Here is a 26157-nt window from a genome sequence, read left to right on the forward strand (position 1 = left end):
TCTTTTTATTGCAAAACATGGAAGGAAATATTTCCCTGAAGTGATGGAAGTCTGCTTGCTCTTCTGTCTTCTCAGAGACAAGTAGGTGGTTGCAGGTTTACCCCCTTAAACTGTGTTCCTTTTGAAAGGTGTTGCTTTGGTCATCCAAAATTGCTCATCCTTTATGACTGTGGATGGACCTTCTTTATGCTTTAAAGGTATTGAAATACGTTTGTAGCTACATTAAAATGTTTCTCTAGATTCTGCTTCCTCAAAATGATCCCATTCCCCACCTTATGTATTTTTAAAGAAGAGAGAAATTGCTTGTGCTTTTAGAAGATTAAAATATTAATGTATTTAAATATAACAATGAGAGAGGAGAGGCAGAAGGGGTTGCCCTTTCAAAATGTGCACAAATGAGCAATCTTCTATTGAATCCATTGGATAAGCATCTCGTATTCCTTGCCAACATTGGCTTTTTGGTAATTAGCAAAGGAAAACTCAAGCTGCTCAGTGTGAGGTTTTATTGCTCAAAACCTATCGTGTCACTTGAATTTTCCTAGAGCCACAAGCTTTTAAGCAGCAGAAACACAGTTTTCCGATAGCGTATGATGTACCCAGCTCCTGTTTTCCAAAAGCATTAAGTCACTTAAGCATCAAAAGGCTGCTGCTTTGTTAATGTGACTTTTGAATGCTTTACCTCTGATCCCACTTGGAGAGAGCCGTGTTGGCCACTGAACAAGCTCCACTTCCCTTGTGGGGGTTCTTTTTTAGCTGTTCTAAATTTGCAAGGCAACGGGGGTGTGTGGAAGCTGTTTTTAGGGATAAGAAACTTGTCTCTTGGTCCCTGCTGACTTGAGTTTTTTGGTCTTGTCAGCTATCCTCGCTCTGAGCTGTGGACGGTTACTGTTATAGTTAAATGCTGACAAAAGAGTCTGAGCTGGGTGGCTTCAGCAGGGAACAGATTTGATTGTTCTGCAGAACTTTGTTCCAACAGAGCTCATGGTAGGGGAGAACGTGAAAGTATAGGAAGGGCACAGTGGGTCACCATAGGAAAGCAAAACTGGAAAGTGAGAATAAAGGAAATAAAGCATGTATTCATTACAGGTGATATCTGTGACACTTGGGCATAGAGACTGCAAATTATTACATGGTCCCTGCCATTAAATACAAATACATCCCTGAGTTTTCCCCTCTGCAGCCCAGCCAATAGGATCTTAATGAAGCACAGACAAATCCCCTGAACCACTTCAAGAGGTTTGTGTCACCTCTGTTGTTCCATGTCAGTGCAGTGGGCTTTTCTGATCTACTGCTCTTGTTACTTGGGGTCTGGGCATCTGCTAGACCCGTGACCAGGCTTCTGGCTGAGCAATGCTTGACATTCGATGAATCTGGAATAAAACTGCACCAGGGGCCATAATAAACCGTGGGGTTTTGTGATGGAAAAGCTGTTTCCCTGGGACAGAACTGACTGGCAGGGTTGGGTTTGGCTAAAATACTGCTGGGGTTTGTGTACTGAGCGTCTCATCATGGAGTCTGCAGTTGGGAGAGAAGCGGGAGGGAAGGATGTTGTCACTTGAAGTTCCTCTCTGATCCCTTCCTGCTTTTGTTGGTGGTTAACAGCTAAAGGGGGGGAAAAGGCATTTCTGGCTCTGGGCATCCTGGTGCAAGCCTGGCTTCATCTCCGTCAAGGGTCTGCTGGCCTCAGCTGCATTTGAAGATCTTGGCTGTTACAGGAGCTGACAAACAGGCATTAATTGATGACTCACCAGCACAGCAATGTCAGAAATGCTGGGTTTAGTTTGCTGTCCCTGAATGTTCTTCAACCTGTAACTATTCTGTGCAGTTTTTAGCCTCAGGAGAGGTTATCTTGTCCATGTACAGCAAAGGATGAAATTGAGAGTGGGCGCTTTGGGATGAAAAGTGGCTGTGGTGCAGTGCAACGCTGCAGGTGGATCTGTTTGCTTCATGTAAAAGAAGGATTGACAAAGCCTGGTTTTGAGAAGCTGATTTCAGTCCAAGTGGTTGGTGGAGCAAGAAAACATTTCTCTAAAGGTTTGGTGTTTGGTTTCCACTCTTGTTGTTCTTCTCCTTAAGCAGCACAGAATAGGATCGTGCTCCCTACCTACGTTTGTAGCCTCACGTACAGGAAAGCTGTCTGTTCGTGTGTGTTTTCACAGGTTTGGGGCTTAAAGTGGCAAGTTAATTCTTAGCTGTGAGTGGGGGGGAATCCTTGAAACAGCAATGAAGCAATAGTGCTATATGCCCCTTTGGGGGGGGGGGGGGAGGATCTTAAGAATAAACCTACCAGTTTATAGCTTATCTGATGAGGTAAGGAGTAAAGATAGAACAACATAAATGTCTTGAGTTGTCTTGGTATTTATTAGTTGCTGTGCTCACTAAGTGTGCTTTCCAGGGGGTAGAGCTTTTTTCCTGTGATAAGTTCCCTTAATAAAGGGATTTATTAGCAGAAGCTGTGTGTCTTCCACCCCTTCTCTTTGAGCGCACAGGAGTACAGAGTGAAATGGGCATTGCTCCTTGGTGTGAGCACACTGCACGGGTCCCTCCTCAGCTCTGTGCCCTTTGTTCTGGGCAATCTGTCTCTTGTGACGATACGTTTAATATCTCAACTCCATGGATTGGGTGCATGGGGTCTTGTTGTGTGGGGGGTTCTTTTTCAAGTTTGACTTTTCTGCTCCTTTTAGTCATACTTTTCTTGTTCCACAGTAAGCTTGGGTATTAATTGTATGGTATTCAGCCTCTCCCTACCCTTTTCCTCTCCCACTGTGCCAATAACAGCTGCTTGATCATTTTTGGTAAAAATTTTACCTTTGCAACTGTAGCCTTAAATAATCAACCAAAGAAACCCCCCAAGCCATAAAAAAACCCAATGAGGCTTTGAAGAAATGTCAATGTCATTTAAATATGTAGCACTCATCCTCAGGCTTTCTCTCTGTACCTTCCATCTAATTTCCCTTCTCTCAATAGCTCTGACTAATGCTGGGATCTTTCTCTGTTTGAGCCCTGCTATTTATGAATAGAGCAAGTCTTATCTGAAGGCTTGTGAATGCTTACAAGTGTGAGGCGGGCTGGGATGAACAATGTGCATAAATAGCAAATAGTTGAAGGACCGAGTCCTTGGAATAACAATTGAGGAGAGATGACCCTGTTGAATATGTGATGAAGCAAACAGCTCTCCTGCTCGTCAGCTCCTCGCTTGCTGGCCCAGGTGAGTGTATTTCTATTGCAGGGCTTGCTGTGCAGGATGAAGTTCATCAAGGCACTAAGAGGTGGTCTCATCCTCCTGAACCCTGCTGTTCCCACCAGCCTGAAGAGGTGCTTTCAGTAGGGAAATCTTATGAAATGCAATAGGAATGATGATTTATTTTCCTTTATAATCAGTGTTGCTGACTGTGTTACCCTTCTGCTGCCCTGCTTACTTCCCTACAGCAGGCTGGTGTTTCAGGAGTAATCTTTAGCTCGCTGTCTTGCAAAAGGCTCATAGGACTGGCTCTTTCTTTGGTACGATTATTTCTAATGCTCTTCCTCCTCTTATTGCAGCACTCCTGTGTGTGCTCGCTAAGCCAGATGTTCACATCACACTTCGTGTTCCTCTATGCATCTAAGCTATAAAGGAAAAAACAAGAGTGCTTGTTCCCCTATGGAGTGCTCCTCTGGAAATGGAGTGCTGCCTCCCTATCCTCATTGAGAGGAAAGAGCAAAGCTGCACTTACATCATTGCATGACAAAAGTGCTTTCCAGTCCTTCAATGAAAAATTCCTGAGAGCACAACATTGTTGCTTATTTAATTACCGTTAGCAGTGTATTTAGGGCAGCATTTCAAGCGTAACTGGCATAAGGGTTTTGGTAAACTCATTACTTGCTCTGCTTGTAATAATTTCTGGGTCTTCCTGGGCCTACCTGGGGAAAATAATCCATTTACAATGGTGTGCAAAAAGGGCTGGAGAGAGCTTGTTGAGGCCAGGCAATTCAAAATACGTGATGCTCTTGTTTCTGATGGGTGTTTGGAACTTCTGGTAGCATAAAACATTTGATGCAGTGGTTTCGGTGCAGAATAAGCATGAAAGTGCCCTTAGCTGTGTTTCCAGGAGGCAGCAAACACCACACGTTATCTCTGTAACATTTCAATGATGATAAGGTATCTGTAGCTCTTTCCGTGACACGGTTTAGTAAATCCAGCAACAGCCCTTTGCCTTTACTGAGCTTGCAGAGAAGCTGTGGAGCTTGTTTTTGCCTTGGCTGCAGAAAGTGGTGTGCAATGAGCACTGTAACACCTGGTTGATGGTGTATGAAGCATGAACTCTGTCATTTCAGGCTTGTTGGGCTCTGGCTTCTCAGGTTCAGTCCTCTTTGGTCATCCCTGTGCTATGCACCTGCCCCACATCAAGGGCATGGGCTTTTGGTTCTCCCTTTTCACATCCCTTGTGTGTTGTGTAGATACTCTATCCTCTCTCTGGGGGAAGAGAAATGTGCTTATGGTGTGCACAGGGCTACAGTGCTGCCAAGGAAATTAAAGACTGATTGGGAGCAGCAGCGGCTCGGTTTGGACCGGGGTGAGCGTGGGCTGTTTTGATGCATATGGGGATCACACTGTAGTAAAGATCCGTATTTCTCCATGGTATTTTTGGTACTGTCAGGAATGAGTAAAGCTTCATTATGAACATTGACCTTTTCCCTGCCCAGTGAGACATTCATCTGCAGCACCCACTGGAAAGGTTTGGGAGAACACTACCCTGATGCCTGTTGTCAAAACCAGCCCTTTTTCCCCTTGTCATACACTGTCTCTTGCGATGTTTTCCAAATGAGAGCCTGAAGTATGTAAAGATTCATGTGTTTTCTGTGAACACAGCTGCTGCTCTTGACCCATCTGCCAGGAATTCTGCTCTTCAGACACAGCTTGCTTCCTCCCGATGTCTGCCTCCCTGTTCCATCAGAAACAAACACTGTAACACAGCTTTGCTTCATGCAAAAGAACAACAAACCCTCCTTTTAAGGGCATGTTTCAGAGCATGAATGAATTCAAGGATGAACAGAATCTGCTGTCAAATGGGTATTTTAGTTTGGACAACCGTGTAAAGTGTTGTCGCTGTGGAAAATCCCTTCTTCCACTGCATAAAAATTCCTTAAGCAAGCGTGTCTGGGCAGTGCCAAACCTGGTTAACGTAGGGTGAAGCTTCTTTAGAGCCTCTGTCCTTCCTGTTCGAAGGAAAACTGAGTCCTTGCTACTTCTTTGAGTATTGCTGTGGTACGAGGGCTTTCTCAGCAGCGCTGGTAAAGGAGAAAGAACAGCAATTCATTTTATTACCTTAGAGAAATAAAAGTTGGGTGTAAAGCAAAAAACCAGACCAAACCAAACCCCAGAAATACAAAACACAAACTTAGGAGCGATCTGCTTTAAACACACCTGCCTCTCACCTCTGAAAGGGGCATGTAACTGAATTACAGAGGGCCTGGATCATGCAGTCAGGAGCCTTCCCACATCGCAGTCCTCTTGCTGCCAAGGGCGTGCTCACAAGATGTCCCTAATTCAGTTAGAAGTGCTCTTCCAGGAACCGTATCATTATAGAGCTTGAAATTGTGCAAACGGAGTGGATGCAGTCACAGAGGATAGCTACCGCTCTCTGCTTCTGAGCGCTGAGAATGTCTCTGGAATGAGCTGTGTCCTGGGCTGGCTGCTGCTCCTGTCAGCTGGGGACAGCAGCCTCCAAAGGGTCCCAGCTCTGAGATGATGCCCTCGTCTGTCCTGCTGCACCTCTCTTCTCTTGAGGACATGCTTCACCTTCCTGATGAAACAATTCCATATTCTTCACTGACCACCCATAGGGGCCTTGTGATCTTTTCCTCCTAGAGGTTAAATTTCTGACATACACAGGTTCTGCTGGACAGATGAAGCTGCTTTGGTTCATAGGCAGTATTGCTTGTGCCTGCATCTTAACAAAGAGGGTATCTGATCTCTGATTGTGATTGGGCTTTTTGCCTTCTGGGACTGTACTTTGTTGGGAAATAGGGATAGACACGGGGAAAATGAGCTCTTAGCACCTCTTAACTGTGCTGTAGGTATTTTGGGGTGATTTTTCCTTTGCATGGGCTGTGGTTGGGACAGTGTGCATAACCGGTTCTGCCATATGGTAAGAGTGTGGTCTGTTAGAGAGGAGTGTGTTTGAAACTGGAAGAAGAGCTTCCTAAATTCCTCTTCTGCAGCAGTCCTTCCAGCAAAGGAGCAGCATTGGTGACTCCAGGGAATCATCCCTTGCTCCGTTGGAAGACAGCTTCCTTGGAGTGTGCTTTCTGCAGTATGATGTTGTATCTGATGCTGCTGTGTCCAGAAGGTATCTGGGCCTCTTTATGTAATCATGTTTGTGCGTTCAGACCAATTTTGATGGTTATGAAGGTTCAACAAAATCCCAGAGATCTCAATAAGCTAATTTGGTAACTGTTTGTTGCTTTTGTTGTTCCTCTTTGTTGTGAGGACAGAGCTGGTTCATGCTGATGAGTGCTGCATGAAAATTGTATTATTAGTAATTACTGGTAATTTCTTGTCTGGAAGCTTCAAGTTTGTGGGAGCACTTAAATCCATTTGCTTCTGTATTCCCTCTGGGTTTGCTGTCATGTCTCTCGGTACCATGTACCTCAAGGCACTTCAGCAGTTCCCTTTTCTCCATGGCAACTTCTCACAGTGGTTCCTGTATGGCAGAGAGGCAGTTCTGTTTCCTTCTTTCTGCCTTAATGTAGCTTTTCCGTCTGGTCCATGGGCATCCTTGCACTGCAGAGGCTGCCCCAAAGCAAAGGGAGCAGCACCAGCCCTGAGTCAGGAAGGGTGTTGGTGCTGGGTGATGCTCAGGGATGAGGGGGAAGGCAGAGGGACTGGTGTGTGCTTCACATTTTCTCCTCCCCCAAAGATAAATTGTAGTTGTCTCTTTATTTTAACCATGGTGTGGTGATGCAGTGGTTTTTGTCAGCTGGCAAAGCTGAGCATTAGTCACAGAGGCTTGTTTTGTGTTCTTCTAAGGAAGCTGGCAGAAAGGTGAAAAGCAGAAGTGTGCCATTAAACAAAAACCCCTGGAAAAAACCAACCCAAAACCCCCAGCTTCTCAAAGAGAATTAGAGGATTGCTGCATTTTCTCTTCAAGGGGAGCATCTTCTGTCTACAGTGTCTCAAATCCCTCTTTTAGATTTAAATTATAGGGGTATTTCTGATTTTTGAGTCATGTGTGCAAACGTGCGCTGAAGGTGATCCTACCTTCCATAGCTAAGGAAATGGAAATAGATGGAAGAAATGCTTACTTGGTTGAGAGTTGGTTTTATTTCCCCTGTACTGAGTTTTTTCTTCAGAGATCATCATTAGAAGTGAAACATTTTTCCTGTCCTCTCAGGTGGATTCCTTAAAACCTCTATCATCTGTTTTGATTGGATTTCTGGCATGTTCACTACTTCTACTTGTATCAATGCCTCTCTGTCTCCTTTCCTTTCATCTTCCCAAGTCCGATAGAAAGTAGCCTCAGACCAGAGGAGCTGAATGAAGGAAATCTTTGCTGCAGGTGAGATAAGCAGCATTTTAGAGGAGGGCAGCCAGTGCCCAGCACCTTGCACAGGACCCGTGTTTGCTGCACCACATGGTGTTGGCCTCGCTTGGGGTTTCAGCCCAAAGGTGGGCAGCCACAGGGTGATGTTCCCAGCCAGCTCTGGCAAAGGGTGGTGTTTGAAGTTTGCCTGGGAGAAACAGTAAGTATGCTCTGGGATATACTGAGGCAGTTCCTGTGGATGTTCCAGGCTTTCCAAGTGAAACGAGCAAGCAGAAAAAGCCTTGGCGCTTTCTCCTTTTTATTCATTTATTTACTTAAGCTGTATAAAGTTTATCTAAATTTGCAGCTTATTTGGTTTTGCTTAACATGGACTCCTAATGACCGCATATTAATAAATGTTGGATTCCTTCCTGGTTGGGGAGGATGAAGAGGGTGGGCTATGAGCTCCTTACTCCAGGTACCAAGGTGGCAGCAACTTTGATTCCACGTCTCAGCATCTTCTAATGACTTCTTGTTCAGGAGGGTAAGCAAAGCTAAAGGACAGACAGGTTGTTCCCTGCACAGCAGGCTCCCAGTCCAGGTTGGGTTTATATTTGTAGCTTGCTTTTGCGTTTTGTTTTTACTGGCTATAGAAATGCTTACGCTCCTGTGTGAGCTGAGCTGCTGTGCCCTTCAGTGTACCCGGAGAGGGAGGAATGTGTGTTATTCTGTGCAATGGAAGTGCCCGTCTGTTTTCAGAGCCTTAAACTCCCAGATGTGCAGAACCTTTAAATGCCAAAATATCAACAAAGTGATGCAAAACTTTCTTCTGGTCCAGATAAGGAATGTGAGAATTGTACAAGAACCGTTTCTCACTGGTTACCCATGTAAACACTGATGGGGTTTTATGAATTGATTCTCCTCCCTGCTTGCTTCTGCTCCAGTGCATGGAAAATGGGACTGACCCTTAAAGGTCAGATTCTAGCCTGCCATTGCGCTTTATTATCCTGCTTGTCAGAGAACACAACGTGTTTGCTCTCTCCTATCCAGATTTGCTTTTTTTGTGTATATCTCCCCCCCCCTCATGTGAATTTTAGATAGGATTTCTATAAGATATGGTAGCAGTAAAGCTGTTCTGAGAATGTCATTTACTGTATTTTTTAGCTTCTGCTGGTCTTTTTTTAGTTCCTTGCTAATGATGGTGTTGGTTGGAGCGTGGCATTTTTATGCATCTGAAAGGAAAAGTTATGCAATTACACAGATCTTATTTTATTTAGAGACTTACAATAATAAACATATTCAGGCAGCAGTTACCAGAACTCAGTATTAAGTAGCTGTAAAACCCCTAATGAGATAAACCATTTAATGTATTGACTTGTTAGTGTCTTTAGCTCTGCTTTTGATGGAGTGGTAGGTAGAGTATATATTTAGAAACTAATTCCAGCAAAAACATATCCATCAGACTAAAGTATTTTTCAAGACCCAAAAAGCAATCATGGCTTTTTTTCTCCTAAGCAGAAAGTCATGTGCTATGGATGAAAGATGCCAGTGGTGAAAGTCTGGCTTACCAAAGGGAAAAACAGGGGCAATCAACTCATAAACCCACAACCATAATAGGAGAGCAAGATGCACACGTTGCATTCTTGCTCCTGTAGCTCCCGATTTGATGACCCGCACTGTTCGTAGGCTGGGATAAGCTGAGCAGAGGGAACAGCAAAGATTCAGCAGTGTGAGCTGCTGGGTGTAACTTCCACGTGCTTTGAGTGTGTGCGCTCCTGGAGCTGATTTGTGGTGGGCTGTTAGAGCAGAACAGCTTCTAAGTGCTGCAGCAGCTTCCTGTTGTGCCACTGTGTGCAAGTTTGCTTTTCATTGTGTGAAGACAGCGTTGGTTATGGGAGGTTTTGTACAGCCCCGGTGGCAGTCACACTGAAAGTTGTTCTTTGAGCTGTGAACCTGAGCCAGGCATCTCTGACCTTTTGAAAAGTGTTTGTGTCCAGATTTGCTTCCAAACCTCTGGAATTTGGCTCGGCTTTTATTTCTGGTGTTTATAGAGAGGTGCTGTAGTGGGTAGTCAATTGAGCTTAGCACCGAGCAAGCTGTGGATGCTATTCCTCTATCTGGAAAGGGTTTGGAGATCAGGCATCTCACTGAATGGTTCAGTTTGTAGCAAACAGCCTCCTTCGGTGCATGTTTGTGCCTCTGCCAAGCTCTGGAATATGACCAGTTTTCCCGAACAAGAGCAGAGCATCCCAAATTACTGGAAAGCTGTTGCTTAGCATTCTTGCTTATCTTCTTTTCTCTTTCTTTGATGTCACACAAAACCACATCTCTGGAGTAGGCAAGTGTGTAATGGAACACATTTAAGGTCTTTTACTGGGGGTGGCTTATTAGTTTACAGTGGAAAATGTGTGTTACTGGTGGTAATGTGGTTTTTGTTGGGTGTTTTTTCTCTAAAGGGAGGTTTGTTTAACCAAAAGAATTACTTCTCTTGCACATTTCCACTGCTGATTTGTTTAAATGATCCTGCTAATGAGGACAATGTTATGTTCTGGAAGGCTAAGGAAAAGTTAAGAAAGTTCCTTTTTTGTTTAGTGACACCAACAGCAAGAACACCCCCGTAAGTAACAGGGAAGCAAGCTGCTTATAATGCCAAACAAGTTTGTCCTCTGAAATAGCACTGCTGGGAAAGTATGGATGCTCCTATCAGGCAGCCTGAGAGATCTGACAGAGAGTTTTGTTGGCATCACTTTGGTGTGAACTGTGCTACCTCTGAATGCCCAAGCTGCTGGAAGGAAGGCTGGGGAGGATCTTGCACATGTCTCTCTTTCCCACCAGAGTTACTTCTTTCACCATGTGTGTTTTAACTTGTCAGCTCTTTGAGGCTTTTCTCTTTCCCACTGTGGTTTCTATGGAAATGTCATGGGTGGTGTGTAGTAACCCTCCTGACTGCAGCACAGTCACTCTCTGTTGTTTAGCTTGTGCTAATTTTGTGTCTGGTTTGTGCTGCGGGAAGGGGGCAGAGGGTGTTTGACATGAGGGGGACCAGTTATAGAAACTACAATCCAAGAGATGCCTTCTCCATCCCCTGGAGTTGAGATGATCAAGCCAGAAGCTGACATTATGAGGCAGGTTTGAGGATGGACCTTACAGTCACCACTTCCTGGTGTGTGTGGCAATAGCAGTCCTAGGGATGGGGCTGTTGGTTTGAGAAGTGGAGGAAGGAAAGGGGCTTCTGTGGTTGACCCCAAGGAGGACTCTTCTGTTGAGTGAGTGAAAGGTTTGTTCTACCACCTTCTCCAGAAGAACAGGTACCATGCTAAAACCCCTAAAGAGACTGGGACTGTTCCTAGCTCTGTGTGCAAAGCTACATGCATTCTCAGATAAAAACTGCTGACACTTCTTTCAGCTGTCCTTACTGTGAATCAAAGCACTCCGTTTCCCAGTATTTCTCAACTCAGAGAACACCAGGCTGGGCAGCAGAGAGATTTTAGCGCTGCATACAAGATTCGTGGCGTCTTAAGGGGAAAAAGTAGGCACCTTGTGTTCCAGCAAGCCAGCATCTTGCCATTCACAAGATAAAAAAGCATGTGGTATTGTCTTGCTGATGGTTCTGTGTTGAGCAAGGCTTTTAGTCTGGAAATCCTGTCAATCACCTTCACAGTTGAAGAGCTTTAAGTGGGTTGTGCTGCTTGTTACCATAACTTCGTGCATGCTCATCTGCCATAGCGGCTTAGAGACCTGCTTCCAAAGAAGTGTTCGGTACAGATGGCAGATGCTGTAAGTGTCTTTGGGTACAGGAGCTGAACTCTAAAGGTATAAATGCATTTAGTTATCTAATCCCCTTCCACTTTGAGTAGGACTTCTAAGTGATAAGCATTGGTCCTAAGGCACCTCAAACCATAGACAAGGCGCTGAGATGGGATTTCAGCCTTTGGTGCAAATAATGCACCTTGCAGTTCACTCCCTTCTCTTGAGCCGGACCTTTACAACCTCCTCCTGTTCATTAGCTTTATTCCTGGATGCTTCTGTTGCCCTTGGTCTGGCAGCATTCCTGAAGTAAGAGGTGCTGAGCCTCTCAGAGTGAAAGATGTGAGTGGAACACCAGCAAATCATCCTCTTTGCACTTGTAATCCCCCCGTGTGCTGCACGTGATGAATATTGGCTTGGGTGAGGAGAGTGGAAGAGCCTCTCCCTGGGGACTTTCTGTGGCTATTCACAAGGATGCTCTTTGAGGACTATAGTGAAGGTGTGGGTGAAAGTAGAGGTATTACTGCATGCTTTTACCATGTCATTTTAGCAGATCATTTTCTCCAATAAATATGACAGGTTAATTTAGGGTTTCCAGAGGGGCTGAAGGAATTTGTCCCTGAATGCCAGAGGAGCTCAGTACTGTGTCTGGGAGGTTGATACCGTTATGATTGCTAGACAGAGGAATATGAGAAAATTAATTCCTTCTCCTTCAGATATGGTCAGTTTATTATGGTTTGGCTAATCTGGTTATCTCACCTTGCCTGGGATGGCAGATGGGATAGGTAACAGTGCTCTGCTTATTTGGATTCTTTTCAGCTAAAGGAGCACAGGACCTCATTATGGAAGTGTAAAAACTTTTCCAGGGACAAATAGTGTAAAGAGGACGATTCAGCTTTCTCTGCTTTCCCCTGTGACGGGCCTTGGAAACGCAGTCATTCTGCTGTAACACAGCGTAGTTACAATCCTGTCTGTCAGCATGAAACTGGAAAATGTTTTCAGCTCAAAATAAACTCCACAAAGGGAATAGTTTCCATGTGATCCCCTACTTGGAGGAAAGCTACTGGACTTTAGTCCTAAATAAAGATTCCAGCCGACTTTAGTGCTTTAAGAAGCAGTAGCTGTTGTCCTAAATTTGACCTCTGGCTTAGCAAGACTGCATTGACCAAGACAGTGGAGCAAGCTTCACACTGGCTTCTCGGTGTTGCTGGTGCTTTCAATCACTTTGAATGGCTTCAGTTGTGTAAAATATAAGGAAAACTTTCCACATTGCGTGTATTGAGCCATCACTTCACTGACCAGTCGTTTTCCAAAGCTTGCCATTGTACTAAAGAGGAAAAAAGGACCACTGGGGAGAAAAAAATGCATTAACCTGTGCTTGAGAAGGCAGTGATTTGCTTGGTTTGATGCAATTAGACCTATTTATTGTGCGAGTGGGAGATGCTTCTAATGTATTTAGCAGTAAATCATCCTGGAAGCCAGCCCCCTGAGCAGTGCTTGCTCATGTTCTTTCTCCTGATAGGGCTATTGGGATCTTGTTGCTGAATTTGCAGAAGAGAATGATCCATCTCCTCAAGATTTTTCTCTTCTAATTTCAGTGGTCAACAGGGATCAAGTGCATCAATCACTTGTGCTGTATTTTTAGAAGCAGCAATTCTGGTTAGTTTGGAGCTTGGATGTTTTCTCTCCCATTAGCTAATTACGGCTATTATGCTCTATTGTCATTATTGTCACTCAGGGTATTTTTGAAAATTAAGGGTGGAAAGTGACTGCATAACAATGAAACTCATCAGCGAGGCTCCCCCAGCCCATTGTGAGTCACCCAGGCTCATTTTAGTCACACAAATAAGTTCTCTTTTACAACTGTTGACTCCTGCAGCCGCTGCAGTTACTCAGTCAGCGCAGGAGCAGGAGCTGGTTTGTGCTCTGGCTCATGCCATGGGGAGAACCACTGGCCCATGGAAGCATCTCATCCATTCATCCAGTTTCCCACCTCTCCACCTCTAGCATGGAGTGAGGTTAAGTTTTTCACTGGCTTTTGGATGGTTTTGATCTTTATAAATGATATTAAAATGCTGAAGCTAAATACTGCTGTCCTGAGGAAGGAGGGGTAGCTTGGTCTTGGCTTGTCTTTTAGTGGGAGAACAGAGAGGATAAGGTCCTGGATTTACATAATTGTTGATCCTGTTGGGGGTGGTTTCTTTGCCTTATGTTTCAGGTTACCTTTTTCTGCCCCTTCTTGCCTTGGTTTTGCAAGGAACTACCTCCAATAAAGGTCAGGGACATTGGCCAGCTTCTGATGTGAGCTGCATCCCAGTGGAGCTGTCAGTCTGGGAGAGCTGATGGCCTGTCCTCAGATCCAAAATCCTTCTGTTCCCAAATAATGATGCTCTGATTTGCTTTCCTTCTAGCTGCCTTGCTCTTCCTTGGAGAGCATTCTTACTCCTGGTAGGAAACAGAGCTTTATATAGTGTGTTATGCTGAGGTAACCTAAGCCTGCCTCTGGCAGGTTGGGCTTTGGATGCTTCCTACATGGACAGGTATGGTATAACTGCTTGTGAAAGTTATGGGCGTCCTTTGAAGCACTTGTGTCACAGCTCCCAGACACCACACCAGATGAGATGGACCATGGAGCTGATGCACAATGGCAGTTTGTCTTTGTTTCCATAATCTCTCTCCAAGATTTCTCCAGCCGGTCATGATTTGGTGCCCTGCTTGCTCTGTGAGTGTTATGAATATGTCTGTTGAGTGCAATGGACTTCCACAGTTTGGACTCTCCATAGTATTGTGCTGAAGAGAGGTGAAGGGTGATAATTACATTAGTAAATCACACGGATGAAGCCATAAGGCATCAGTGTGGAACAAGCTTGGCTTGTATCCTAATTGCATGACATGAAACTGAACACACAAATCACACACCTGAGCAACAGAGTCAGTCTTTAGCAGTGGTGTATGTAATAAAAAATGCTAGCAGGATGCCACTGCAAGTCTGGATTGTTACTGCAGCCATTGCTTAGGCTTTGCTTCTCTTTCTTTTAATTACCATGACTGGTATTTTTGGGTAGATTTGCAGCTTGTCTGGTTTCTGCCAACTTGGCCAAAAATGTTGATCTTGTGTGACGTGACAGATATTCTCTTGGAAACTGATCTGTGTATATCCTGAACTTCCCCTTCTACTGATGCCTGGATTCATTCCTTACAATTGCAAGAGCAGGATCTGGAGGAAAGGTGTCCCTTTCTATTAAAGCCTGTGCGTATTGCTGTTATGGTCTTGTGAGTAGCTTGAATAACTCTTTGCAGATAGAGCTGATGGGCTGGAATGTTTTTGTTTGCTTTAGCTTTTGGGTGGTATTAGCTTTAGTTGTAACCTCTTTCGGTTTCTGTTATCTTTTCTATGGACTTCCTAGAGCTCTGGTCCTTTGCTGAAATCCATGTAGAGTCCTTCTGTGCTGAGGTCTGAGGTTGCTCCAGTGAGGCCAGACACTGCTGCCGCACTGCTCTCGTGTGGTGTCTCTGTGCTTGGTAATGCCCAGCCTTTCCTATTGAAGTCACAGGGCTTTCCTGGGTTTATTCACTTATTTTCAGGTTGCCCTTAAGGAGTTTTTATCTTCTAAGTGTCTCCTGTCTTCGTAAGGCATCTTAGGTGGATGTTTCATCAGAGGTGTTGAGGACTGCATGTTGCTGGTGCCCTACCCCAGAGCTTGCCCCTTCTGTCCTGCCTCTACCCTGGGCTGCAGTAGCTATCTTGTGGTCAGCTGGCCCCACTCTGAGGTCTGCAGAGCATCAGCATGAGTTGAATTTAGCCACAAAACAACGTTTCTGCTTGTGAAGGTCATGCTTAACCTGAAAGACCTTGAGTTTTCAGGTGGGAACCTTCTGGTAAGAGTAGAAATTCCTGTTTATCTTCTTTTCAAGGACACCCTCCAATTCCAGGTGGACTATGAGTTGCTGAGTAAGTAGTACTTGGGTGGAAAAGCTGTTGGGAAAAGGCATCATTTGTGTGCTCTGCTTGATGATGTGCAGCTCATGGACAAGCCTTTGCCTTGTGTGTTTGGGAGCATTGTGTAGGTAGACCCAAGGGTTTCCTGTGTGGCTTCTACAGCGATGGACTGTATATGCTGCTGCAGTTGGCATCGCTGGGAATGCTGCATCCAAATCCCATTTAGAGCTTGTGAAAGACTACTGCACTATTTGTGTTATTGATTTCTGGACTTTGCTGTCATTCCGGATTTTAGCTTAGTGATACAAACAAAATAAAAGCAAAGCTGTGGAAAAGCAGGGACTGAACTTTAGGCTAATGAAGCTGTATTGTGTCTGATAAATGGGCAAGTAATCTGCTGGAAAAGGGGGAAAGTTGACTTTTAATGAGCAGTTATTAGATGTTGAATAGCTGTTCAACTGCTGTATTAATAAAATGGACAATCCCCTTTAGCTTGTCTCCTTAAAGCATTCCATTAGCTGAGAACCCCCCTTAATCCATTCTTTGAAGAATTAATTAACATGCTGAAAAACACTGCTTTGACTGCAGCGACCTGACTCGGATTCAACTGGGGCTATGTCATCACTGCTTCCTCTATGTACTTCAGCTGCAATTTGTGGACTCTGTTGATAATATGACCTTCATCTGTAAGAGCTGAAGACTTCTAAGAACAAGTCTAATGGGCTGGCTTTTTGTTACAGCATTTTGAGTTGGCAGCAACTAGAAAAATAGAAATGAGATGAGAAAACAGGGTCTGGTGCCTGCTGTGAGAACTTGGATGTTCATTTCAGTTCAGCTGCTGCTTTCTGGTATGACTCTGAGCCAGCTTTTGCAGAGAATTTTGGACTAAACTATCCCAACTTATCTGTCCCTCAGACACTTGTATTACCTGTAGGCACTTGTATTACGTGTAGGATGCAGGTATCTTTTATCACTTAGAATAATTGTCCTTTTCTTCATGTTGTGTTGTGGTCAGGTTCAAGCCTTTTGACTCCTTTACCTACCCCTTTCTGGATATGCCAAAACCTGCAGCTTTTGGTGGTTCTGGGGTTTCTACCTGCCAGTTCTAGAAGCTTTAGATGCAGCAGACAAAGAAGGCGAGCATCACCTCTCGTAATCAGGCAGGTCTGGTGCTGCCATTAGGGGCCAGCACACATGTGTTGCCATCTAAGAAAGTCCAGATCCTGAATCAGGTCACTGTTTATAAAGCAGATTTATGTCTGATACAAACACAGCTGTAATGCCCTTTAATGAAGGGCATGTGTGGCTCTTGCTAAGGCTGTGCAGCACTGCTGCTATCTGATAGCTGACAGGTGAAGCCAGAACAGTGAGGATGGAGAAGCTCTCGAGGTGTGAAACAACTGGCCAGACCATAGTGAGAATCGTAAAGCCAGGCCAGGAAACTGCACCACTTGGTCAGGGCCTTAAGAGCTCTCCCTGAAATGTGCACTGATGGGGTCTGACACTTTCTGCTCCGTGTTTTGCTTCCTCAGCTGTGGTCAGGCTGGAACGAGATTTCCATCCGATGGCGCATCTTATGAAAGGAAAATGTGCTGTAGCCCTTTGTGGATTTGCTTTTGTGACACTCTTTATAAGGGACACTTCAAGAAAGGTACAGTTTGGATATTTGATGGCAACAGAGGAGAAAAGCTTATCTGAATGGGCCTCGGATGTCCCAAACCATTTTGTTTCTTTTCTTTTGATCCTCATTGAATTGCTTTTCTTTTGTCCCCTATGTGCAGAATGACACCTTGTTGTAGGACACCCTGATTGGCTTGGGAAGTTTGATTTGTAGTTGAAGACAGTTGAAATCCCATTTAATTTGAGGGATAAAAATACACAGAATTCACACGAGTCCTCAGGCAACATGAGAAATCTGCCCTTGGGGATGCTCTCTGCTTGCCTTGTTGGGCTGAAACCACAGTATGTGGTTTATGGCTGTTGAATGCTTTATTACATCCAGAAATGCTCTATAGGATAAAGAGTAGTTTCCTGGATAGGAGTGGAGTGGAGCCGGATCCTGGCATTTTGAACCCAGTGGGGAGAGGCTATGGGAGGGGTTCAACAGCAAAATGAGTTGAAACAAAAGGCCAAAGCAATTGCTTCAGAGTTTTGTCATGTGGATTTGACAGCTGAAAAATGAGTTTGTTTTGCGATTCCCAAGATATTAATGGCACTACTGGGTTCACAGCACAACTTAATTACATTTAATAATGTAATCCACAGCAAGGATTATTTGCACAGGGCTTTGAGGATACTGCTTGAAGTGAGGGTTTGAGCATCTTTTGTTCTTGACTAGTTTCTTCCACTGTCATCTATGGAAACAGTCCGTAGATGTGTACCCCCTCTAGAAGAGGGAGGGCTGAGTATTTGGTTGTGGCTGTGCTTATCCCAAGTGTTGTGAAGCTGCCCATGGTGGCAGGCTGCCTGAGCAGCTCTGCCAGCCTTCATTCAAGTTACTGAGTCAGGCAAACCCGGATCTACCCAGACTTACACAAAACAGGAAAGTTCTTGAAGCTTCTACATCTTTTCCTGCAGGAGAAGTTGGACCCAGAATCTCCTGAATCTGCTCTGTCACTAATTCCCTCTTGGATATTGGACTAGATTAATTCTTCTCTCTGTACCTCAGTTTCCCTGCAGATGAGGTGCCCCAGCTCCTGAGGCCAGGGCAGAGCTTTAATGCATCTACCAAGAGCATCAATGCGGTGGCTGGAATGAGTGCTGCTCGGCACCAGCTGGACACCACTGCTGTTGCAGGTCTGGAGCAGCCACCCTGTGTGTGCTTACCCAGGTTGGGTGACTCACTTTAGTAGCGTTGTTTCTTCTTTTCTTGCCAGACACTGCTCCTGCCCTTGGCTTGCGGTAAAGTCATCATTGACTACTATTTTATTCAGAGCCTGCCCTGGTGGGACTTGCAGGTTTTGACTGAGGGTGTCCAGGAGGTGCTCATGTTCCTTTCACTGTGCCATTTTCTTTCCCAGTTCTATCACATCTTGTTTCACCACAAAATGATGGAGATGGTAATTGAATTGCTTGTCAAGAAAACCAAGCAAACACAAGACTATACAGCTGGCCCTGACTTCAATTCAGAGAGGGGTTTATAAGTGCTATGTGGAAACACGCTGTACTTGTGTTCAGAAAAGCTTGTAGAGAAGTTAAATATACAAAGGTGCAGCTTCCCTCCTGGGAGTGACAGTGTCACTGTCTGCGGTGTCATCAACCTCCTCCAGTCGGATTCTGTCTCAGCACCTGCGTGTTGTGCCTTATGATGATTGATTTTACTGCAGGTCTTCTCTGCCTTGAGGTTCCTGAAGGTTTCTCTGTGTTGTGGGAGATCCAGAGATGGATGGCCGTGGTGGCAGAGCAGCACCAGGGCTGTTGAGAAGGTGGTTGGTATATTCGAAGGAGGAATTGAAGATGTGATTAAAAAAGACACAAAATAGCAGGAAGGTGAAGCCAAATGTGTGTGTGGTTTCTGTTTGCTGTTTTGGGGGTTTATTTAATAGCACTTGAAATGCTTCGCAGGTATCTGTTGTGGATGTTCTTGAAACTTCATTTCTAGAGTTTGCTTCCGTTGAAGGTGTAGATGTGATCTGACTTCTATTTTCCTTCCAATACTATATGTCAGGGCATCCTAAGTTTTGTGTCTTTTTGTCTCTCCAGCCTGTACCTAACTGCAAAATACATGTTCAATTTGTCTCCTTCATTGTGTCTATGTACCAGAGTGTCCAGCTCCATTCCTTTGCCTTGAGAACTTGATTATTTAGGAAAAAGAAAAAGAAGGCACCAATAGATACTGTGTTTTTTCCAAGTTTCTGGCTGAATTGAAGTCAAGATCTTAAGGGAGTTTGGGGATAACAGTGGGGATTCTGATTTCTTGGGCAGATTCCAATTCAGCTCCACTCTGTAATTAAAAGGTTTTGATTTTTCTGAGAGAGAATTGCCTCTGTATAGTAGCTGCTTTTCCTCTGTTTATGCTCTTGGAATGAGCATGGTTTGATGGATTCATCCATTTGCGTTTCTCCTTCCCAAGTCCTGGATTCAATTTCCAGCTTTGGCTACATTTTAAGTAATCATAGCCTGTCCTTTAGGGTTTTTTTGGGAGCGTGTGTGTTTTCCCAGGGGAGGTGGGAGTTGGGGATGTGGATTAACACTTGATAGTATCCATGGGGTATCTCATTGCCCTAACTGGCCATTGCATCCTAGTTTGGAAGAAGCATGTGAGACATTCCCCAGCTGCAAAGGGGCTCTTTAACTTGGTGCAGGGAAGTAAAAATGGAGCTTCAGGCTTTCATCTTGCTTCAGGGCTTCTCATCTTGCCAAGCACAGTGGTGACAGCAGCTTCCAGGATGATGGTGCTGGTCCTGGACGTGTCACCCCTGGGGATGACTGGGCAGTAGCATAGGGAAACATTGGCAGCCACGCTCCAGTGAGTCACTGTGTTGTTAGAGGAAGAATTACCACCAGGAATTGTCTTTGTCATTATGCAAACCCTGTGGGAAATGTGCCAAGTTGTATATCCCTCCTGGATGCACAATGGAAAGATAACTCTAGCAGCATTGGGGTTCGGCTGCTTGGGCCACTCTTGGGTTTTGGTAGTTACATGAACCAATATTGTATAGTTCTTGAGAAAAGCTACTCTCCTTCAGGGCTTTAAAACCACTGCAGCCCCACTTGTTTTGCAAATGTGCATTCTCCAGTGAGAAGGCAGAGGCAGATGGTATCCTCATCCAAGGAGGACTCTTCTGCTTCCAGAAGGCTCCTGATTTAATCGTCGTATGTCTGGTACCTCCTCTTCTAGCAGCACATGGAAATGTTTCTGTCCTTGGTCAGAGCCACCATGGCACTGTTCAGTCCTTACCACTAGCAATACAATGGCATGAATACATTGCCTCAGGTCCTGGAAAACCTGCAATGGTCCTGAGAGTTAGAGGTGCAGCAGCTGGATGTGGGGCAAAGCAAAGGACCTGGCCCCATCAGCAGTGCCAGCTCCATGTAAGTTCAGTTTGACCTCCTCTGCTCAGTGTGCAATGTGCTCAGCTGAACCCCCCTGGAAACCTATGAATTCTGGAGGTGTTATTAGAGGCTGGGTGTTCACATTGTGGTTGCCATTAAGGGTGATTTGCAAAAGCAAGAGATCTGATGGTTTAAAAGTGCTACATCACTCTGTGTGCGGGATACGGAGTGGTAGAGGGGAAGGAATGAAAGCAGCCCCAAATGTGCTGAATAATGAACCGAAAATTGTTATTGATTATCTGTGCACTTTCATTATCTTGCTGCATTCCAAGAGCCATTCTTTTTCCTTTATTAAAAAGGAAACAAAACTTTCAAAGGCACTTATAAAATATTTAGTGTAATCATTTCCAAGATCAAAACTCCAAAGGAATTGCCCAGGCACGCAAACCTGGTTAATCTGTTGGTGTTACGGATGGAAGACGAAACAGTGATATTAAACATGTACTGCTCTTGTGCAAAATGGCCTCTTCCTTTCGATCTCAACTGCATTATTATTCATCAACCTTCACTGCTGCTTCCTGTGCAAGAATTTTAGGTGTCATTACAAGTTTCTTCTGCTGCAGAAGGACTTATTTTCTCTATCGCTATTTTGCCTTTGGGCAAGGCGAATCTCAGCCTAATGAAACCGATGTGAATTATTACAGTGCTACAACACTGACTTTACAATCATACAGTGTTTCCCTCTTTGAAATAGTCTTTTTAATCCAGCTCTGAATGTTCATTTCCTTTTCCACGTGTTTGCATAAATGAGGTAATAAAATGTTATTTCCATCTAGAATGTAACTACTGAAAGAGTAGAGTAACTGTTGATGTCCCCTTTCATTTGGAATAGGGAGTTACTGAGGGAAGCAATCCAGAGTCTGTCCAATGTTGCTGCAATCCCAAAATAACATTTTTTCTGTCTCAGAACCAGGTTTAGTGCATCTGCAAGTATTTGGAGATAAAAATCAAAATAACCTTGAGAAATAGTCTGCAGTGGGCTGTAATTTGGAAAAGATGAGTGCAGAGACCCAGGAATAAGCTGTAAGATGGGGAATGACTGGTGTGGTTCCCATTCTGTGGGAGCTGCAATGAGTTTCAGACTGAGCGGCCATCAGCTGCCTGTATCATGCAGAGGAACATGAACAAGAGCCATAGGAATGAAGTTATCCTTGTTCTCTAGGACTCCCGTGGTTCTCACCAGTCTTAGAGGTGTGGATCGATGGGAGAAGGGGTGAAGAACAAAGCCAAGGGAGAGAGGCTTCGCATGTGTCTTTGAACATGAAAAAGAGGAATTGCGGAAGGAGGTGGTTAATGAACCACTTTCTGCTTCTCCTGAGATTAGCACAAGAAGAGCGGGGTTTGAACTGTAGTGAGGATAACTGAGGTTAGACAGCAAAAGCCTTTTATATCTGCAAACAATCTGCAGGCTCCAAGATTCCTTGTTCCTGCAGCTTGAAGTGTTTGTCTTCATTCCTAAGTTTTTCTCTAAAAAGAAAAATAAATAGTCCTGTTTCCTGAGCAGTTTTTAGCTTTAAGGCTGTTTGTCTTCAAAGTCAGTCTGAGCATGGTAGGTCTGGGCTGGGTTTGTGCTCAGCTGGGTGCTCCCACACCTCAGTCTCTTCATGCATAGTTACTGGTAAGATTAAAGAGTGGAGCTCTCATGACTTCCTGCTCTTGTTGTCGTAATGAAAACCACTAATTTCCAGTGCAGGAACTAAAGGGGAGGGGGAAGAGGGATGGTGTGAAGGGATGGAGAAGAGGGTCTTGCGTTACATAGGTGAGGTCATCCTTGACTCTGGTTCACTCTTGGCCTTTCTTGGTCTTTCTCCCATGCCTTTTTTTGCTATGAGCTATGTAAAAGGATTCTTCCACACTGGGACAACCCAGCATGGTTGTGTTTCTTGTTGCCTTTTTACTACTTAATACAAACAAAGCCTTGAGTAATGGATGGGGACTGCACTAAGCATGCTTCTGCTCACTCTCCTCCTGAATCCAATCAGGAAGGGCGATTGGAGATGTGAAGTGTCAATGCAACCCTGGAAATTGGGTATGTTTGTTTTGCTTTATAAACTTGGCCAGCATCCCATCTCCCTGCCACGGCTGCCCAGAGTGTGCAGGCTTCTGTATAGCAGTGGCCTTCAGCTAATGGATGTGCCAGGAATGAAAGGAAAACACTGTCCATTGCTGCAGGCTGCAGCATTACATAGATTTGTCTTTACTTGCCCAGCAGCAATTTTCAGTCTGTTTTCAGCTAATGTGCTGCACTTTGTCAATTCTGCTTTTATTTTTGTTTCCTTGTGTATGTGTATATATATCTATATATGTGTCTATAAAATATGTATGACACATCTATACATATTTATATGTGTGCATGTAACGTCTGCCTGTTTCCAGCCTGTAATGCTGAGACATTTGAACCTGTTAAAAGCCAGGTCTGCCCAGTTCCTTTATCTCAGCTCAACATTGGTGCCTGGCTCTGTGGCAAGGCCACAGGACACTGGGTTTTGTGGCTGCTCTTTTCATGCAGACTACTTGGAAACGTTTAACCTTTCATTTCAGAGGTGTTCTTATTAATATTCAGCCTGATCCCCACCATCAGGGAAAGGATTAGAGCCTGGTTCGTCTTTCCCTCTGAACTCATCAGTGACTTCAGTCTGCATATTAGTTCTTTTAATGGCTTCTTTATTAGTTCATTATTGCATAACCTCCAGGCATGGCAGGACTTGAAATGTTAATTTTCCAGCCAAAGTTCAGCTGAGGGACTTCACCTGGTCCCCATGGAGTCAGCATGTGAATAGAGAGGACTGGCTTGCTTTGCACGACAGCATCCCTTATAAAGCAGAAAGAAGTAAAGTTCTCTCCCCAGATGTCAAAGGAGTAATAGGAAACTATGGAAAAACATGGAATTTTCAAGGAGAAAAGGTGCTGTATGTGTGCATGCTTTGGTGTGGTGTTACTTTTTCTCTTCCTCACCCCCCCTTCCCTCTCCTTGCTTCAAGCTAGTATTTGGCTGCCCAGTGAACTATAACAAGATTTAATAGCTCCAGTGTAGCTATATTGCATTTGGACTGATTCCATTCTTCTGTTGTAATAAACGTCTGCTTTACAATGAGCTCTTAAATTCTATAAGTGACGTCAAATTGTGTCTAATAATGGAAAAAGATCAAGTACTGTAAATGCAACTCGCTCGCTCTGCGTCTGCCTTTACCGAGCAGTGTTTCATCCTCAGCCCATTGCAGTGCTGTCTGCCTCTGAGAGATCCCTTCAGTTTGCCCTGAGGTTTGCACCCGAGAAAGCTGATTTCCATGCATGTTGCGTTTTCCCCTTCCTCCCCTTCCTTTATCCCTGACCACGTTGCAGCCTGTAGGTATGGACAGGGATTCCCAGCTCGGCTGCCAGCCTCGGCCGTAGGCTTCAGCTACTCCAGCATGGGGAGGACTCTGTGGCTTTGCAGGCAGGGCAGATTCACTGTCAGATGCCATCTAAGCTCAGTCGTGAAACATGGATATGTGAAAGCATCTGCATGAAAGCTTCCATTTGAGAAAGGTGTGACAGATGAGATGTACGATTAAGCTGTACGGTTACAATGAACATCGCTTACTGACACAGGAGCCTTTGAGTAGTGAGTGTGTGAACTGTGAGCTTTTAAGGAGTTTTGGTTATTTGTTTTGCCAAGCCTGATGGGTTTATAAATATGTTCAGCTGCCATTCAGAAAGCATGACCCTGAAAACTACTGGGTTTAAAAGCTCATTCTGTCTCTTCAGCTTCATGCACACACACATGTATGAGAGAGGCAGTTTTGAGTGTAGTGTCAAGTGTTATGGCAAATAATGGTAGCCACAAAGTTACTGAATAAGGATGTTGGGGTTTTTTAACCTTTCAACGTGAACACTGTTTGAAAGAGTCCCACTGCCTGCACAGGATCACTTTGGTGGGGTTGGGAGGAGAGAGGAGGGAAGGGAATGGTAAAATACAAGCATTCAATATGCATCTGATTGGAAAATACTCATAAATTACGTTTTCCCCTTGACCTTTATGTAGTGACAGTCGTTCATGTGATCAGAGGAGACTTGTGCTCCAGCTGATACTGTGCTAAGTGTCATGCATTCACAAGACAAGAAGTTCCTCTCTGTTCTGTGGTGCTTCCCAGTGTAGACAGCAGCAGGATGTGGGCAGCAGTTACAAGGCCGCACGGGTCCGTGTGTTGGATCTCAGGCTACGTGTGCTGCAGCCTTTGCCAAGGGTCAGGTAGGCACTGCTGGGGAGCAGGGTCTGAGGAGGCTTCCACAGTGATGTTTTGCAGGTGCTGATGGAAAGCTTCTCCTGAGAGCTGGGGGCACAGTGGACAATGGGATCTGAGTGACAGAGAAAGGGAATGGTCTTTGCAGCTGTGATATTCTGGGGAGATGAAGCTGAGCAAGGCTTCTGGGCCAGCAGAAATGCCGCATTAATCAAGGTGTGAGTGTCGAGGCTGCCTTTAGAAATGCTGACTTAGGACCTAGGGATCTGCTTCGCATTTATGATGCTGCTCCCAATGGCATAAATAAATCCAAGCGCGCTCTCTATGCGGTGCTTCCAGTTGGGGGGGGCCCATATCCGCCTTCAGGGAACTCTGCAGGTGAGAGGGAAGGCAGCTGGGCTGCTAAGCCTGGTGTCGCTTCCAAAGCCCAAGTGTTTGATACACCTGGGACCAATGCTCATGTCTCTTTCTTCAAGGAGGCACATTCTAGGGGGATAAAGGAGATGTAAAGGACCCAAGGAAAGTGTTTTAGGGAGGTAGGTGAGGTCTGCAGGTAATGCCTTTGCTCATCCTTTCGCCACTGCATGTTTGACTCGGTTTTCTTACGGTTGTTTTTGGTAATTGTCCTTATTTCTCACTTATGTGCAAATATTGCAAAGAAGATTGTTCAGAAGCTGAGCCAAAGGTATTGATCTTCAGCTCATGAGTTTGATCTTTCATAGAGGAGATTTTCCTCAACTTCAAAAGGCAGCAGAGCCTTGAACAGGCAGTGGTTGATAAAAACCTGAGGCTGGTACCTGCCTCTGCTACTGCCTGCTCTGCCCACCTCCATGATGGGTTTTTTTCCTTCCCAGGGTGAGTCTTTTAACTTTATAATAGTGTAAAATGAACCTCCTGTGAGGCTAGAAAAAGCTCATTATAACTGTTCTCTATTTCTAGGGCTTTTCTTCCCTCTTGAAAATGGAAACTAGCAGCTGTGACACAGGGTGGGCTGTTGCTGCCATGGTACAGCTCATTTCAGAGCCTTAAAAAGCCTGTGCTCAGCAGCCTGGACACAGGAAACGTGAGCTGGTGAGAAATGAGGTGTTGAAGTGACAGCTATAACAGCACAGCTTGGAACAGGGTGGGAACAGCCCTTTATAGCCTGAACCCACCAGTGTGAGTGGTTCTCCTGCACTGGACCCAAATGATGTGTCAAGGAGCCAGGATTGTTGCTGTAATACTCTTCTGGGCTAGCCTGTGGGGCCTGGCCAGGGTTTCACCTCCAGGACTCCAGTGGCACAGGTTAGACACCCTTCATGCTTAACTCTTAGTCGTTAATTACAAGCTGTCAGTTGTCATCAGTCCTCTGCTACCTCGTTTGGTACTGGGGAGGCTGGCCCTGGTGTTCATAAAGTGAGAACCCAACCAACCACCAAGCTCATGGAGAGACTTTGCTGGGTCTCTTAGAGTCATAGAATAGTTCGGGTTGGAAAGGACCTCAAGATCATCCAGTTCCAACCCCCCTGCCATGGGCAGGGACACCTCACACTAAACCATCCCACCCAAGGCTTCATCTAACTTGGCCTTGAACACTGCCAGGATCTATTCAGTCTCTGCAGCTCCTGATGCCCCCCCCACTTTAAAGAAAAGGCACTTTCTTAAAGTTGTTGAGAGGGAAACTGTTGAAATCAGAAGTAAATGCAGCACA

The 26157-nt window shown here is 44.9% G+C and overlaps 1 protein-coding gene across 11 annotated transcripts in view; it reads left to right on the plus strand.

Moving 5' to 3' along the window:
- The window catches only part of PITPNM2 (phosphatidylinositol transfer protein membrane associated 2), a 133283-nt gene that overhangs the window by 36941 nt on the left and 70185 nt on the right, over positions 1–26157 (plus strand). The window contains exon 1 of one of the 11 annotated variants that reach the window (XM_065692427.1): positions 3127–3208. The exons of 9 other annotated variants lie outside the window; for them this stretch is intronic. The gene's annotated coding sequence lies outside the window, so the exon portion shown is untranslated. Of the gene's footprint in view, positions 1–3126; positions 3209–24389; positions 24476–26157 lie in introns of those variants that run through there. One more of the 11 variants, XM_065692426.1, reaches the window with a different exon arrangement.

The sequence above is a fragment of the Lathamus discolor genome, chromosome 12 (assembly GCF_037157495.1).
Source record: "Lathamus discolor isolate bLatDis1 chromosome 12, bLatDis1.hap1, whole genome shotgun sequence".
NCBI classification, from domain to species: domain Eukaryota; kingdom Metazoa; phylum Chordata; class Aves; order Psittaciformes; family Psittacidae; genus Lathamus; species Lathamus discolor.